The following is a 15,961-nucleotide window of genomic DNA, read 5'->3' on the forward strand; positions in this document are numbered from 1 at the left end:
GTTATGCTCGCTACAGTTCGCTTAGCGAACAGTACTGGAACTTTAACTTTTTGTTGATGTTTGTAAGTGTAATTAGACACCTGTAACATGATTTAATGGTATTCTTATATGATTGTTGATGCTTGTTGATGCTTATTGTAACAATCCAACTATAGTTACTAATAATAACATTAATTAGAAACTCAATTTAATTGGATTTTATAAGTAAAGCGGAGAAGTAAATAAAAGGCTTAATTAATAAAATGGTCCCTTAAAGACATTTTTGGTTTCAGATTGGTCCCTTAAAGAAAAAAAGGTCCAAATAGGTCCCTTAAAGAAAAAAAAGTCCGAATAGGTCCCTTAAAGACATCTCCGTTAATCAGTTTGGTCCCTAAAAAGAGGTCTAAATAGGACCAAACTGATTAACGGATATGTCTTTAAGGGACCTATTCGGACCTTTTTTTCTTTAAGGGACCTATTTAGACCTTTTTTTCTTTAAGGGACCAATATGAAACCAAAAATGTCTTTAAGAGACCATTTTATTAATTAAGCCCGAATAAAAAGGAGGTACACCCGAGAATGGTGAAGTAATTATGAGTGGCATTTCAGTAATTGAGACTAGCATCATGTGCACATGTGTATACATAAGCATCAAGAGTAAGAGAAACCAAGTTTGCCCTTGTCTACTCCTTTCTACCAAGTTTGCCCTTGTCTACTCCTTTCTCTGTTTCCCTGACAGAACAACAACACAATGTCCATCATGTTTATTCACCCACACCATTCATATGGATTGAACCCCAACATAGCCTTATTTTGAATCAAATGGAAAACAAGTCCAAAGAGAAAAACAACCTCTTCTTCCTCATTGACCGAACCTAAGACCCCATCTCAATTTATGACCCATTTTCATTATTAGATCTAAAAGCTATTCCTCCTTCATGGCTCAACTGTTCATCTCTTCTATTGGAGCAATTCATTATCAACAAAATCTATTTGGAGCTCCTGGTGATTCAAGTTCTTGGACTATGGGTAAACATACTTGTTTGGAAGGAACACGTTTAAGACACAAGGTGAACATTAAAGGAAGAATTGAGATTTTTGGATATTGCAAGTTGAACCTCAAGGAAGATAAAGTCAATTCTTTCAACTCAAGCCTGCATGTATCAATTGGAGCTGCAAATTCCTCATCTTATACAGTTAAGGAACTAAGGTAATATTTGGATTATGTTCCTTTTCCTTTAATCCCAATTAGAGCTAAAAACCCTCATTATTGATCATCATTTTGGAATTTTGCATGTATGTATATATATGTTCTTTGCTGTGAAATAGTTGTGAGAATAAAGAACTAGTAATGGGTTATGGTGAATGAGTTAAGAATTAAGGGAACTAGAAGAATTGGAAGAATTTGGGTTAAACCCGTATTCTGGACAGACCTGCATTAAAAAGGTAACTGTTTTCTCTCTGTAATTCCGTTTGAGACGCCGTTTGTTTCTATGAATAGCTAACTCAAATACGGTCGTTGTGACACTGGTTTCATAATTTTTGGACGAGGAATGAGGTCAGTAGGTATTTTTGAAGTTGGTGCTCTAATGCAGAATTATGTAGAAAATTCTGATTATTGGTTTAAAGCACTTCAGTTGCAAATTATGCGTTTCGGCGAGCTCTGGAAGTGTCGCTGGTATTATTCAAGCTTCTTTTCAGGTGGGTTCCCTTAGAGCCTTAAACTCTAGTTAGTTTTAGCTCTATTAGTTTCCGGAAATTATGAATCTTGCATGATAACATAAGAATTAGGGTGAATTGTGTATGAGAGGAGCTTAATCCCAAAGCTTCTCTCCGTTTTAATTATGTGATATATGCTGTAATGTTCATGGCTAATAAGGAAAGGGATTGTGATAATGATTTTCTGCAAAATGGATGGAAATTGTAAAAACAGAGTAATGAACTGATAGCCTCGCTAAGCGAAATGGTACTCGCTAGGCGAGAATGTCAGCTCAGTACTATGTAGAATTTAAAATTATGAACAAACTCACGTTTTTGAATCCCTTACCTTTTTAGTACATTTTATGTGAATAATACATTATAATACTTAATTAAAATGTTAAGTACACGTTAAGTTAAGATAATCAGGACATCAGGACAAGTTAGCTACCCCATGGAGGGAAATTCATGGGTAGGATAACAATCAGGATAATTAAGTTAAGTTAAGAAAGTCAGTCAATCATGGTGGTTACTTATGTACCACGTTATGGGATTCGAGGAATCCAATCATGTTACGATTGTGAGCTTCATGCCGTGTCGATGCGTGTAATCATCGACGACAGATATGTCAGGCCTCTGAGATCGGCTAACCTCAGAGTGTCTTAGTTATGTTAAAATGAACAAGATAATTTATCTGTGTTACACCTTTATATTATTATGTTTATGAAATTATGTTTATGAAATTATGTTATGAAATTATGTTAGAGACTGACAATCAGTATCAAGGAACTATTAGTTCATCAGTTGCCCCCGGTGTAGACACCAATAGTAACTGGGTAGTAGGAATCCACTGAGACGAAGTGACTGTTCTCATCCCCCACTTATTTGATTTCAGATTTGCAGGTTGTTCGAGGATCGTGGCCTTGAGGCATGAAGATTCGGATACGTGAATTATGTTATGAAGCTGACGTTATGTTAATCTTATATTTGTATAAGATTCGGTTCATTTATGTTCAGTTGTTAGCTCGATCATGTATTCATTTGTTGGATTTTGTAATCCTATTCACGTACTTGGCCTTTGTGTAAATGAAATTAATGTTTCCCGATACAGTTATGTTCACTCTTGTCGCTATTCTAGATAAATCGACATGGGGTGTTATACTTATAATGCTCATTGTTAATCATTAAATGATTTTTAATCGTGTATGAAGTATAAATGAAGAATATTAAGGTTTTGTTAAATCTTAATGATGAAATATGTTGGATAGTGTTCCACATAGTAAATGAAGAGCTTTATGCTAAATAATTGTGAGTGAATTCATGAAAAACATATACATGCATTCATGAATTAAATAGGATATTGGATATTCCAATAAAGAAGTATATCGGATTATATTTATCCGATAAAGAAGGATATTAGAGGTGAGATACTCTAATAAAGAAGATGGTACCACATGCATTAGATATGTCTAGGGTGACATTGCATGAAGTTGAAACATTAGAATGTATTAGGTTATGTGTACATTTATGTGATAAGTGATAAGTGACACATGTTTGGCTAATTGTGATAATTGATAATTGGATGATAGATGTGGATATATATATATATGTATAATTGTGATGTATGCATATGTTATGAAGGAGTGTTAAGTACCGTTTTACTTACACTTATATTTGATTATGTGATCTAACTCTCATGCTTTGTGTTATGTGTTGGACCGTTGGGGGTTCAGATTCTCAAGTTGAGGATCCCGCTCAGAGTTAGAGGAGTTGCTCGTGCTTGTGATAGTGCGCTTTTTGGTGAGGAGATTAGCTTAGACTACTCCTTTAGATATATTTTGTATATATTTTTGATGGGTTGTATAGAATTGCTCTGATTAGGTGTTTACCGTGTCGGGTTATTCGCTTGAATTGTACTTAAGCCTGTGATGACATATTTGACCTTGCTAATCCTTACTTTTGTTGTAAACATAATATCCTTGTTGTTGATATGACCTAGAGCCTAGGGATATTGTGTGAACAATATGGTTATTGTATGATATGCATTATGATCTATATTTGCTTTTAATCTCCGCTGTGCTAGCATGATTTTAATTATGCCGTGATTTTGTATTATAACTGTGACGCCTAAATTTCTTAAGTGTTTTACTTATTTATATTCAATAAATTCGCGTTAAGGGGTTTGGGTGTTACAATAGTGGTATCAGAGCAAGGTCGGTTCATGTGGAATCAATTAGGATTAGTTGCCCATATATTCAACTTGTGTAGAGATAACACTGTTGATATTACCTTTCTAAGTCTGTTCTTGGATTGGTTGGTTGTTCATGATCATGGCTGGAACAACAATCAGATGGCAGATGCGATAGCTACTTTGACCAACATTGTGGCTAGAGATCATCAACCCGGGAGGGAAGATGAGATGAGGTTGGAGCGGTTCATGAAGCATAATCCGAAGCTTTTCATTGGAGGCTATGCTCCGGAAGCTGCTGTCAAGTGGATAGAGGAAGTTGAGATTGTCTTTGAGGCTATGAGGTGTACCGAGGAGAGTAAGCTAACCTTGGGTACTTATGTACTTCGTGAAGAAGCTAAAAAGTGGTGGAAGAATGCTAAGCTGAGAATGGGAGTTGGTGGTGTGGTAATCACTTGGGAGATGTTCAAGGGAGAGTTCTTGAGGAAGTACTTTCCAGCTGATATTAGGAACAAGAAAGTGGTGGAGTTCATGGAGCTCAAGCAAGGGAACATGTCTGTGGCGGAGTATTCCGTGAAGTTTGAGGAGCTATGTGTGTTTAGTCCACACTACAACACCGTGGAAGCTGAGAATGACAAGTGTGTCAAGTTTGAAAGTGGGTTGCGCCCGGACATCAAGCATCTTATTGGATTTTCTCAAATCCGAGACTTTGCAACTTTGGTGGATAAGTGCCGTATTTGTGATGATGATGGAAAGGCCAAGACTAACTACTACAAGGCCATGAGTGACAAAAGAGGAAGAGGTCAAGACCGTGGGAAGCCCTATGGTGACAAGGAAAAGAAAGTTGTTGAGACTAGTGGTGGAAAGAAGAGAGGTGGTGGACAATGCTACAAGTGTGGGGAGATGGGTCATAAGTCTTATGAGTGCCCAAAGAAGGTGGACAAGTGTTTCAATTGTGGGAGGATGGGACATAAGTCGGATGTTTGTCAAGTGAAGGTGACTTGCTTCAATTGTGGTGAAGAAGGTCACAAGAGTCCTATGTGCAAGAAGCCGAAGAAGACTATGGGAAAGGTGTTTGCTTTGAGTGGAGATGATGCGGATCAAGGGGATAATCTCATTAGAGGTACGTGTTTCATCTATAACACTCCTTTAATTGCGATTATTGATACGGGAGCAACACATTCTTTTATATCTGTTGATTGTGTTGGATATTTGAATTGGCTTAATTTTTGCTAAAACAAATATGCTAACAAGATGTTGGAAAACATGTTACAACATCTTATTTGCTAAAGGAAATCTCGCGCATTTAATTTGAGCATCTGCTATATATGGAAATCCACTTAAGAGCGCGCTTATTGAAGATTTGATCTGATCAGATGTTTTTGAGATAAGTCGGACTTAATGGAATAGCTGTATGACTTATCTTATCTTCCAAGCCATTCAAACACTTTTGGAAAGTCTTGATATATCCTTAATGAAGATTGAAAATGAATCAGATCACCCTTTATGGCTCTCAAGGAGCGTCCTTGCATTTGTGAAGCAAGAGGAGCGTGCTATTACATTATATATATGAAGACCAAGTTCAAGACTAAGTATCTCATTGAAAAGTATTAGAAACACATATTGAGTCTTTGTTGAGTCTTTGTTTGTATTTTGTTAATTGTGATTCTTGCTTGTGGATTCTATAACACGAGTTAAGAACTGAGTTTATTATTGTAAGGTTACTCCCAAGCTTTGAAGTACGGAGTTTACCGTGTGTGATTCACTTGAAGCTTTTAAGCAAGAGTGAAATATTGTCTAGGTAAGTTGTTGCCACATCATTCCCAACATTGTATAAACAACACAGGTTGTGTTGTGTGAGTGGAAGTGAGATGAGATCTCATGTCTAGGAGTTCCTAGGCAGAAGTTGCATGAGTAGTGTCGAGGTTATAAGACATAAGCCAGGGGTTTGCTGGAGGTCTTAGTGTAAGGCGTAAATCCTAGGGTTTGCTGGAGGTCTTAGTAACTAGAACTATTAGTGGATTTCCTTCCTGGATTGGTATCCCCCAGAGTAGGCAGTTGGCTGAACTGGGTTAACAATTACTTGTGCATTTTATTTTCTGTCAGTATTTTACATGTTACGTAAGATGTGCCAACAATAGAAACAACATTATTCATAAAGTAGTTGTTGGGACATCTTGGGTAACATCATTCTAGTGATACCAGAATTTCAAATTGCATGAAGCGTCTTAGTATACCTGTGTCTGAAATGTCTGGTCGTATGGAAATAGAAACTCCTGCTAATGGTTCTGTAACTACCCGTCTTGTATGTCGTGACTGTCCCGTAACCGTGTTTGGTAGACACTTTGGTATGGACCTAGTGTGTATCCAACTTAGTGGAATAGATGTGATCTTTGGTATGAACTGGTTAATATTTAATCTTTGGTATTTAATAGACGTGATCAATTGTTGTGAGAAGACCGTTGTGTTTCCAAAATCGGAGGAGAGTTTGCATTTGATGAGTAAGAAGGAAGTAGTTGAATCGTTGAAGGAACCTGTAGAGGTGTATGCGTTGTTTGCATCCTTGAAACTTGAAGGTGAAGTTAAGATGGAAGAGTTACCGGTTGTTTGTGAATTTCCCGATGTATTTCCGGAAGACGTGACAGATGTACCTCCGAAAAGAGAAGTAGAGTTTACGATTGATTTGGTACCTGGTACTAGCCCGATATCTATGGCACCGTATCGAATGTCAGCGTCAGAGTTGTATGAGTTGAAGAAGCAACTAGAGGAACTACTTGAGAAGAAGTTTATTCGACCTAGTGTATCGCCGTGGGGTGCACCTGTGTTGTTGGTTAAGAAGAAAGAAGGGAGTATGAGGTTGTGTATTGACTACCGTCAGTTGAACAAAGTGACGATCAAGAACAAGTATCCACTTCTGAGGATAGATGATTTGATGGATCAATTAGTTGGAGCTTGCGTGTTTAGTAAGATCGATTTGAGATCCGGATACCATCAGATTAGAGTGAAAACGGAAGATATACCGAAGACTGCTTTTAGGACGAGGTATGGTCATTATGAGTATTCAGTGATGCCTTTCGGTGTGACCAATGCACCTGGTGTTTTTATGGAGTACATGAATAGGATTTTTCATTCATTCTTGGACAAGTTTGTTGTGGTGTTCATTGATGATATTTTAGTTTACTCGAAATCCGAAGAAGAACATAAAGAGCATTTGCGGATTGTTTTGCAAGTTTTGAAAGAGAAGAAGTTGTATGCCAAGTTATCGAAGTGTGACTTTTGGCTGAAGGAAGTAAGTTTTCTAGGTCATGTGATTTCAAGTGGAGGAATAGCGGTTGACCTAGCGAAAGTTGATGCCGTATTGCAATGGGGAACGCCAGAGTCCGTTTCTGAGATAAGAAGTTTTCTTGGATTAGCCGGTTATTATAGAAGGTTCATTGAAGGATTTTCGAAGTTGGCCTTGCCTTTGACGCAGTTGACTAGGAAGGATCAAGCGTTTGTTTGGGATGTGAAGTGTGAAGAAAGTTTTCAAGAGCTTAAGAAGAGGTTGACTACTACACCTGTGTTGATTTTACCGGATGCTAAGGAATCTTTCGTCGTGTATTGTGATGCTTCGAAGATGGGACTAGGAGATGTGCTTATGCAAAAAGGTCAAGTGGTAGCGTATGCGTCGAGACAGTTGAAGGTTCATGAGGAACTATCCGACACACGATCTTGAATTAGCCGCAGTTGTGATTTCATTAAAGGTGTGGAGGCATTACTTGTATGGATCGAAGTTTGAAGTCTTTAGTGATCACAAGAGTTTGAAGTATTTATTCGATCAGAAGGAGTTGAATATGAGACAAAGAAGATGACTCGAATTTTTGAAGGACTATGACTTTGATTTGAGTTATCACCCCGGAAAAGCTAATGTGGTGGCCGATGCGTTGAGTAGGAAATCATTGCACATGTCATCACTTATGGTGAAAGAGTTGGAGTTGATTGAAGAGTTCCGAGACTTGAGTCTAGTGTGTGAAGTGACTCCTAAGAGTGTGAAATTGGGAATGTTGAAGTTGTCGAATCCTTTTCTAGAGAATATCAAAGAATGTCAAAAGACGGATAAGAAGTTGATGGAGTAGTTGGCACTAGTCGTTGAGGAAGGAAAAGAAGCTAATTTCAAAGTTGACGAGAATGGAGTTATAAGGTTTCATGGAAGAGTGTGTGTGCCCGATGTGCCCGAGATGAAGAAAATGATTATGGAAGAAGGTCATAGAAGTGGAATGAGTATTCACCCGGGAGTAACCAAGATGTATCAAGATTTGAAAAAGTTGTTTTGGTGGCCAGGAATGAAGAGGCAAATTTCTGAGTTTGTTTATGCTTGTATAGTTTGTCAGAAGTCAAAGATTGAGCATCAGAAACCGTCTGGTTTGTTGCAACCTTTGTTTATACCGGAATGGAAGTGGGATAGTATTGCGATGGATTTTGTGGGAGGTTTACCCAAGACTACGAAAGGTAGCGAAGTGATTTGGGTGGTAGTAGATCGTTTGACGAAATGTGCGCATTTTATTGCTATTAAGAAAGGTACCTTGGTGCCTAAGTTGGCCGAGATTTATGTGGAGCAAATTGTGAAGTTGCACGGTATTCCGTCGAGTATTGTTTCAGATCGAGATCCGAGGTTTACTTCGAGATTTTGGGAAAGTTTACAAGAGGCTTTGGGGACTAAGTTGAGGTTGAGTTCGATTTATCATCCTCAGACAGATGGTCAGTCGGAAAGGACGATACAATCTTTGGAAGATTTGTTGAGAGCTTGTGTTTTGGAGCAAGGAGTAAGTTGGGATTTGTGTTTACCGTTGATCGAATTCACGTACAACAATAGTTTTCATTCGAGTATTGGAATGGCACCTTTTGAGGCTTTGTATGGGAGGAGGTGTAGAACACCGCTTTGTTGGTTTGAATCCGGAGAAAGTGTGATTCTTGGTCCGGATATTGTGCAAGAGACTACGGAAAAGATTAGAATGATTCGAGAGAAGATGAAAGCGTCTCAGAGTCGTCAAAAGAGTTATCATGACAAGAGGAGGAAGGACATTGAATTTCAAGAAGGTGATCATGTTTTCTTAAGAGTTACATCGACTACCGGAATTGGACGTGCTTTGAAATCAAGGAAGTTGACGTCGAAGTTTATTGGTCCTTATCAGATTCTGAAAAGAGTGGGGAAGGTGGCGTATAGGATTGCTTTACCGCCATCATTGGCGAATTTGCACGATGTGTTTCACGTCTCACAATTGAGGAAGTATGTAAGAGACCCGTCACATGTGATTGAATCAGATGATGTTCAAGTGAGGGATGACTTAACGGTCGAGACTGTGCCTTTGAGGATCGAAGGAAGAGAAGTGAAGAGGTTGAGAAACAAAGATATGCCTCGGTGAAGGTGGTATGGGGAGGACCCGCTGGTGAGAATGCGACATGGGAATTGGAGCGCAAGATGGTGAGTTCATATCCAGAGTTATTTCCAGGTAATTTTCGAGGGCGAAAATTCTTTAAGGAGGGTAGAGTTGTAACGACCCAAATTTCAAATTATTAGTTTTCGTGTGTTAAAATATTTTATTAGTGTGGCATTTTAATTAAGTTAATAATTTGAGTTATTTATCGAGTACTTTAGTTATTAAGCGAGTAGTGAGAGTTAACGTGTCATTGGGCCAAGCCAATTGGGCTTGAGGCCCAATGTGCCTTGTGTGAGAGTGTGGGGCGCCATATGGCCAAGAGGGAGAGAGAAATTCATTATTCTCTTTTGTTCTTGAAGATAGAGAGAAGGAAGAGAGCTTGAGAGCTAGGGCAAGAGGAAAGCTAGAGATTCGAGATCTTTCGTCGTGTTTTCTTCGAATCCAGGTATGAGAGTAGGTTCCATAATCGTGGGTGACTCGAGGAAGGGGAGAATGTCGATTTCTCCTCACCCGAACATCCTCCACCCCATTTTCGTTTTAGCTTGGAATGGATTTTCTTGATGGAAATCGTTCCTAAGGTTCTTAACATGCTTAACGTGCTTTTAACATGATGAATGAACGAATTTAATGGTTAAAAACGAGTTTTATGAAAGGTTAAACTCAAGAACTTTGTGTTCTTGAGAGTTTTGATGAAAAATTGTTCAATCCTTACTTTTTCGATGTTTATGATGTAGATCTAAGAAATGGATTGTCCTTTTGTGTTTATCCATGTTTGTTATATTTGAATACAAACTCTTTTGGGATTTATAACATGAAAAATGGGATTTTTGGGTGATTTGGTGTGGAAAACGCAGGTTTTGAGTTTTCCTGTCAGGAGGCACTCGTTAGGCCTTCGCTCAGCGAACGTGTTGCGAACAGCTCGCCACGAGCAGGTGATCCACTGGTATTCTTACATGATTGTTGATGCTTATAATGCTCATTGCTAATCGTTAAATGATTTTTAATCGTGTATGAAGTATAAATGAAGAATATTAAGGTTTTGTTAAATCTTAATGATGAAGTGTAGCGCCCTCCCTAAAAATTAAGGCTAATTCTAAGGATGAACTGCTAATCTACTCAACTAGCTAATACAAAAAACTGCGCGAAGCGATAAACGCTCGCTAAAACAGTAAAGTCGCCACCGAACTTTATTTATTCCACGCGGCCACGCGGAAAAGGAAAATATCGATAAAACCTTTAAGTGGAAAGGGTGGTCATCGCAACCAAAATTCCGGGTTCGGGAGTCGGTTATGCGAAGGGAAGGTATTAGCACCCCTCGCATCCGTTGTATTCAACGGAAACTTTCTCTTTAGATCTAGGATTAAAATTAGTTCTCGCGCTTGTGTAATGATGCTTTATTATTTGTGCTATACTAATTAAACGAAGAAAAGACATTTAAAGACACTAAAGACTCTTAACATTTCTTTTGACACAAAAAGTTTTTTTATTAATGTGCTTGACGAGATACACCATCCCGCTCCTACGTATTCCCAGGTGCAATGGGAAATTCAAAGCTACACGCAGTTCTCGGGTAGAAAATACGTGTTTGTTGGTTGATTTTAATTCGCAAAAAGGACTCTTTTTACACAAACACTCTTTTTTAACACATAATACACTCTTAACTACACAAAATACCCTTTTTAAATACACGGGACTCCTTTTTTAAACACATGGAAAAAACCTCTTAAACACATAAGACTCCTTAAAACATTTCTTAAACACATGAAACACTCTAATACATTTTTTAAACACATAAGACTCAGTTAAACATTTTTCACAAAAAAGACTCAGTTTAGTGCGTTGCGTTCATTTTATGGTTTTTATTACTTTTTGAAAAGAAATAATTAAAAGAACGCCGGTTATCCACATTTCGAGGTAATCACCAAGAATACGAATAACCAGAGAACCGGAGAGCCACATGACAATCCGATCCTTTTTCATTCTATTTTTATTAAAAAAAGACAAGTTTCTTTTTTATCACACAAATAACTTAACAAAAGAGATAAACTATTCTAACATACTAAACCCTAAAAAAACAATCTAACATATTTCCACCTTTTTATACTAAAAGAAATAAAAATACGAAAGATAAAACACTAAAAAAAAGATAAAAAAAACACATTTTTTAAGTCAGGGGGTGTAAACAGCAGATCTGGGCTGCACAGGGGGTGTGGATAGCAGACAAATAGGTTCTGGGCTTAAGGCCCAACGCCCCAATCAGCAAACCAACCAAAAAAACAAAAAAAAACAAAAAAAAGGAAAAACAAATGAGAAAAACAACAGGGGGGAGGTTCGAACCCGTCCCCTCTTCTTTCTAGGGCGCGCGCTCTAGCCAACTGGGCTGTGGGAGCTGTTGTGTTAAACATCTCACCAACTTATACTTAAACCAAACTAACTTAAAACATTTTTTAAAAACAAAATTCTACTATAAATAGCAAACTTAGAACAGAATACGTAATATTTTTTCAGTTTTCTTTTCTTCTTCCTTCCCTGTCCTCTCCTAGCTCTGCTAGGGTTTCCTCTCAGCCTATCGCCGGCGCGGCGGCCGTCAGGCCATACGGCGGCGCCGCCGTGCCGGAACCCTAAACCATCCCAAAAATATAAAAGCTTACACTAAACCCCCCCTTATTCTACCCCTAGAACACGAATATGAGCATAGAAAAATCAAAATCCTTACCCAAACGTAGATCGGAGGCAGTCAGTTCCTCAACGTTTTTTCCTTCTCCTTTTCGCTCTTTCTCCTTCTCTTTCTTTCTATCCTCTGTTCTTTTTGTTTTAGTTTGGTCTCTGTGATTAGAAAATGGTGAGGTTTGATGAAGGTTGTTTTTTTTTTTTTAACGGTTGAAGGAAAAAAAGAAAAGGGTTTGCTTTGTTGTGGTATTTGAGGTTGTTCTGTGATGAGAGGTTTTTTAGGGTTCTGTGGTTTCTGTGGTGATGAAAAAAAATTAGGGTTTTGTTATTGTTTTTGCGGCTGTGCTCTCTTTTCATCTCTGAAATTTTTTTCTCTCAAAATCTCTTCCTCTGGTGTTTCGGTTGTGCTGTTATATATACCCAAAAATTAGGGTTTGTTGCTGATGGAAAAGGGAGGGTTTGACCTCAACTTTCCAATGCTAAGAGCATCAGTTCAAAATGGGAAAAGGACAATGCTTTGAGTTTGCTGTTGTTATTATGCAGGTTGCAGGTTGTTTAACATTTTCCTTTTGTTTCTGTTGTGCTGCAGCAAAAGAAAGAGAAGAAAGGAAAAAAAGCTTCTGGGTTGGAGAAATTGCGTCCCTGACCTTGCTGCTTTGGACATTTTTTGATTTTTTTTTTATAATAAAATGATGAATAAAAAATAAAAAGGAAATAAATAAAAATAAAAAAAAAGGGGAAAAAACACGTAAAACAAAAAGAAGAGAAAGGGCCCTTTTTTGAGAAAAATAATAAAATAAATATAAATAATAATAATATTATTAATAAATAATAATAATAATAATATTGATAATAATAAAAAACAAAAAAAGAATAAATAATAAAATAAATAAATAAAAAAAAGTACTTGAACAAACAAATGAGGTATTTTAAAATACCTCTCTGCCGAAATTTCGTCAGAACATCGCGACTGATTAAAAAAAGACAACAGAAAAATAAAATAGACGAGAAACATCGTAGTCAAAATTTAGGGTACAACATGAAGTATGTTGGATAGTGTTCCACATAGTAAATGAAGAGCTTTATGCTAAATAATTGTGAGTGAATTCATGAAAAACATATACATGCATTCATGAATTAAATAGGATATTGGATATTCCAATAAAGAAGTATATCGGATTATATTTATCCGATAAAGAAGGATATTAGAGGTGAGATACACTAATAAAGAAGATGGTACCACATGCATTAGATATGTCTAGGGTGACATTGCATGAAGTTGAAGCATTAGAATGCATTAGGTTATGTGTACATTTATGTGATAAGTGATAAGTGACACATGTTTGGCTAATTGTGATAATTGATCGTTTGAGTATTCGATTATGTGTTTAAGAACTTATAATTGGATGATAGATGTAACGCCCCGGATTTTAATCCAAGACGTTACGTCTAATTATATTATTTCCAGAAAATAAACTTTTCTTTTAAACATATTTATAATTTATCACAAAACAAAGCAGTAATATTTTATTAAAAATTTCGACATATCAAAATTATTGAATTAAAACTAAAGAATATTTATTGGATCCAAAAATATTACAAGCCATCGACGTCAAATATTTAGATTACATTTAAACAAAAACCCTCTTTTGTTTCCCCGCGCACGCAACGATTCATCACACCAACAATACTCATCTTCAAGCTTTGTACCTGTAGTGGTAAGGGTCAGTATTCTTTTCCCATCGCCCATATCAAGAAAACCAAACACAACTTAGCCGTATAAAATAGAGCATAAATCAAAGCACACATAAACACCATTGAAAATAATAACACAATGCATGCTCATATTCTAAATGATCCGGATATAGTCACCCATACCAATGGGGAAAGTCACGTACCCCCTTACGCACAAGGCTGGAGCACCACAAAAAAAAATAATCACGTACCCCCTTACGCACAAGGCCGGAGCACCACAAAAATAAGATAATCACGTACCCCCTTACGCAAAAAGGCTGGAGCACCACATACAAAAATGAATGTTCATGCCATGTCTACTCACACCATCACTAATATTTCAAAAATCATGTATTCACAAATATTTTTAAAAAAACACACACATGGCTATCATCATACAATATTTCAATACAACCAAATTCATGCATAGTAACTTGTATGGAGGAAACTGCCCTTACCTTAGGTACTTTACTTACAAAGGAACACCTTGCCACAAATTCTAATGGTCTACTATGGACATTACAAGGAAGGACAATAGCTCATGACTTCCACGATATCGAGAAGAAGGTGTCTTTTCAAAAGCTTAGAAAAGTTTGTATGCAAAGAGGATGTGTTCAATTGGAGTATGGAGTATGATCAAGTGTTAGTGAGAGAGAGATGGCGTGAGTTTTTGGGAGAGGGAGAGAGGACCAACCTCTTTATATTGATCATAAAAGCCTCATTCAACAGAATGAATTTAAACTATCTTTATTGACATGTTTGACTAAAATGAATTTAAACAAGAAATTAGTCATCGTGAGTCACATATGGTGAGGAATTATCAATACCTTTAATTATTTGCAAACAACTCATTAAACTCTAGACAAAGTCATCAAATACATTTAATTGGTCAATCAAAGAAAATGTCGTGTCAAGGATAGAAGGTTGGAGTATTGGTTTCTATGTATAGCTTGATGAATAATAAATAGTAAATGATATATATATATATATATATATATATATATATATATATATATATATATATATATATATATATATGAGTCAGGATCCGTTGACACCAACTAGTTTGACACCAAATGTTACACCTCTCAATAACATTTTAACCGATATAAATTTTATAAAATCCACCGTTGGATTGAAAGTTTACATCATATAGATCATTTGTGTAAAATTTCAGACAAATCCAAAATCATTTGATATGCTATTGAGACACATAAAGATTAACGACATTTAAAAAAATACAAAAACCGTTAATTTTGATGTATCTCAATAACATATCAAATGATTTTGGATTTATTTGAAATTTTACACAAATGATCTATATGATGTAAACTTTCAATCCAACGGTGGATTTTATAAAATTTATATCGGTTAAAACGTTATTGAGAGGTGTAACATTTGGTGTCAAACTAGTTGGTGTCAACGGATCCTGACTCTATATATATATATATATAAACTTTCTCAATTAAAATTTAAGTCATGAACATCTGTCATAAGACATGTCACGCCACCTACTAGAAATCTATTATTTATATGTTTAGGAGTTTTTTCTCATGGAAACTTTCATACATGGCATTCTCTTGATCAACCAATTTTTTTCTAATCTTACATGGCATCTTCTAAGACCACATTTGCTTATGTGTCGTTTGGTTAAAACTCCTTAAGATTTACATATCCAATTTTGGTTGATTTTGATTTCGATCTTATCTTCTTAATTAATTTGATCTTATATTATTAATCAATCACTACCACTATTCTCACAATTGCCTTAATTATTACACATTTTCTATTTAATTGTTTTAATACTCTGTTACTAATTATATCATGGTAGGAACCAAAATGACAAATTAAGGAATGTTAATTAATATTGTATTCCACATCTCAGTATAAATATAAACAACTTTTCTGATACATTTTTTCCAACTTTCTCCCATCATTCATTCTTTCTTTTATTCTTCTTTATTTTCTTTCATATTTTTTTCTCATGATCTAATTTTTTTTTCCATGTGATTCAGGTGATTTTTTATGCGTTAAATCCATATTGATCCATGATCCTAAGGACATAGTCGTTATTTTAGATGGAACAATTACAAGCATAATTTTTCATGCAACAAGAAATTTGATGCTAGATTTCAATAATTTAATTATGTCTATTATATAGAACGATTTGTAGTTTTAGGTTTAATGATTGTATTTTGTAATTTAGCCAATATTTATAGTTTGGGGTTCAATTTCAAGATCTCACGAGAAAAAACACTAATCATCACTTCTTATA

General features: G+C 36.2%; 2 long non-coding RNA genes across 2 annotated transcripts; one reads left to right on the forward strand and one right to left on the reverse strand.

Annotated features, from left to right (window-relative positions):
• Nucleotides 1–654: 654 nt before the first annotated feature.
• Nucleotides 655–2,842, forward strand: LOC123883648. Its single transcript, XR_006800347.1, has 3 exons — nt 655–1,189; nt 1,309–1,680; nt 2,573–2,842. It is a non-coding gene; the product is annotated as an uncharacterized LOC123883648 (long non-coding RNA).
• A 10,655-nt stretch (nt 2,843–13,497) lies between these two features.
• On the reverse strand, nt 13,498–14,351 carry LOC123883649. Its single transcript, XR_006800348.1, has 2 exons — nt 14,145–14,351; nt 13,498–13,662 (listed from the first exon to the last, which is right to left on the reverse strand). It is a non-coding gene; the product is annotated as an uncharacterized LOC123883649 (long non-coding RNA).
• Nucleotides 14,352–15,961: the final 1,610 nt, after the last annotated feature.

The sequence above is a fragment of the Trifolium pratense genome, linkage group LG5 (assembly GCF_020283565.1).
Source record: "Trifolium pratense cultivar HEN17-A07 linkage group LG5, ARS_RC_1.1, whole genome shotgun sequence".
In the NCBI taxonomy this organism is placed as follows: domain Eukaryota; kingdom Viridiplantae; phylum Streptophyta; class Magnoliopsida; order Fabales; family Fabaceae; genus Trifolium; species Trifolium pratense.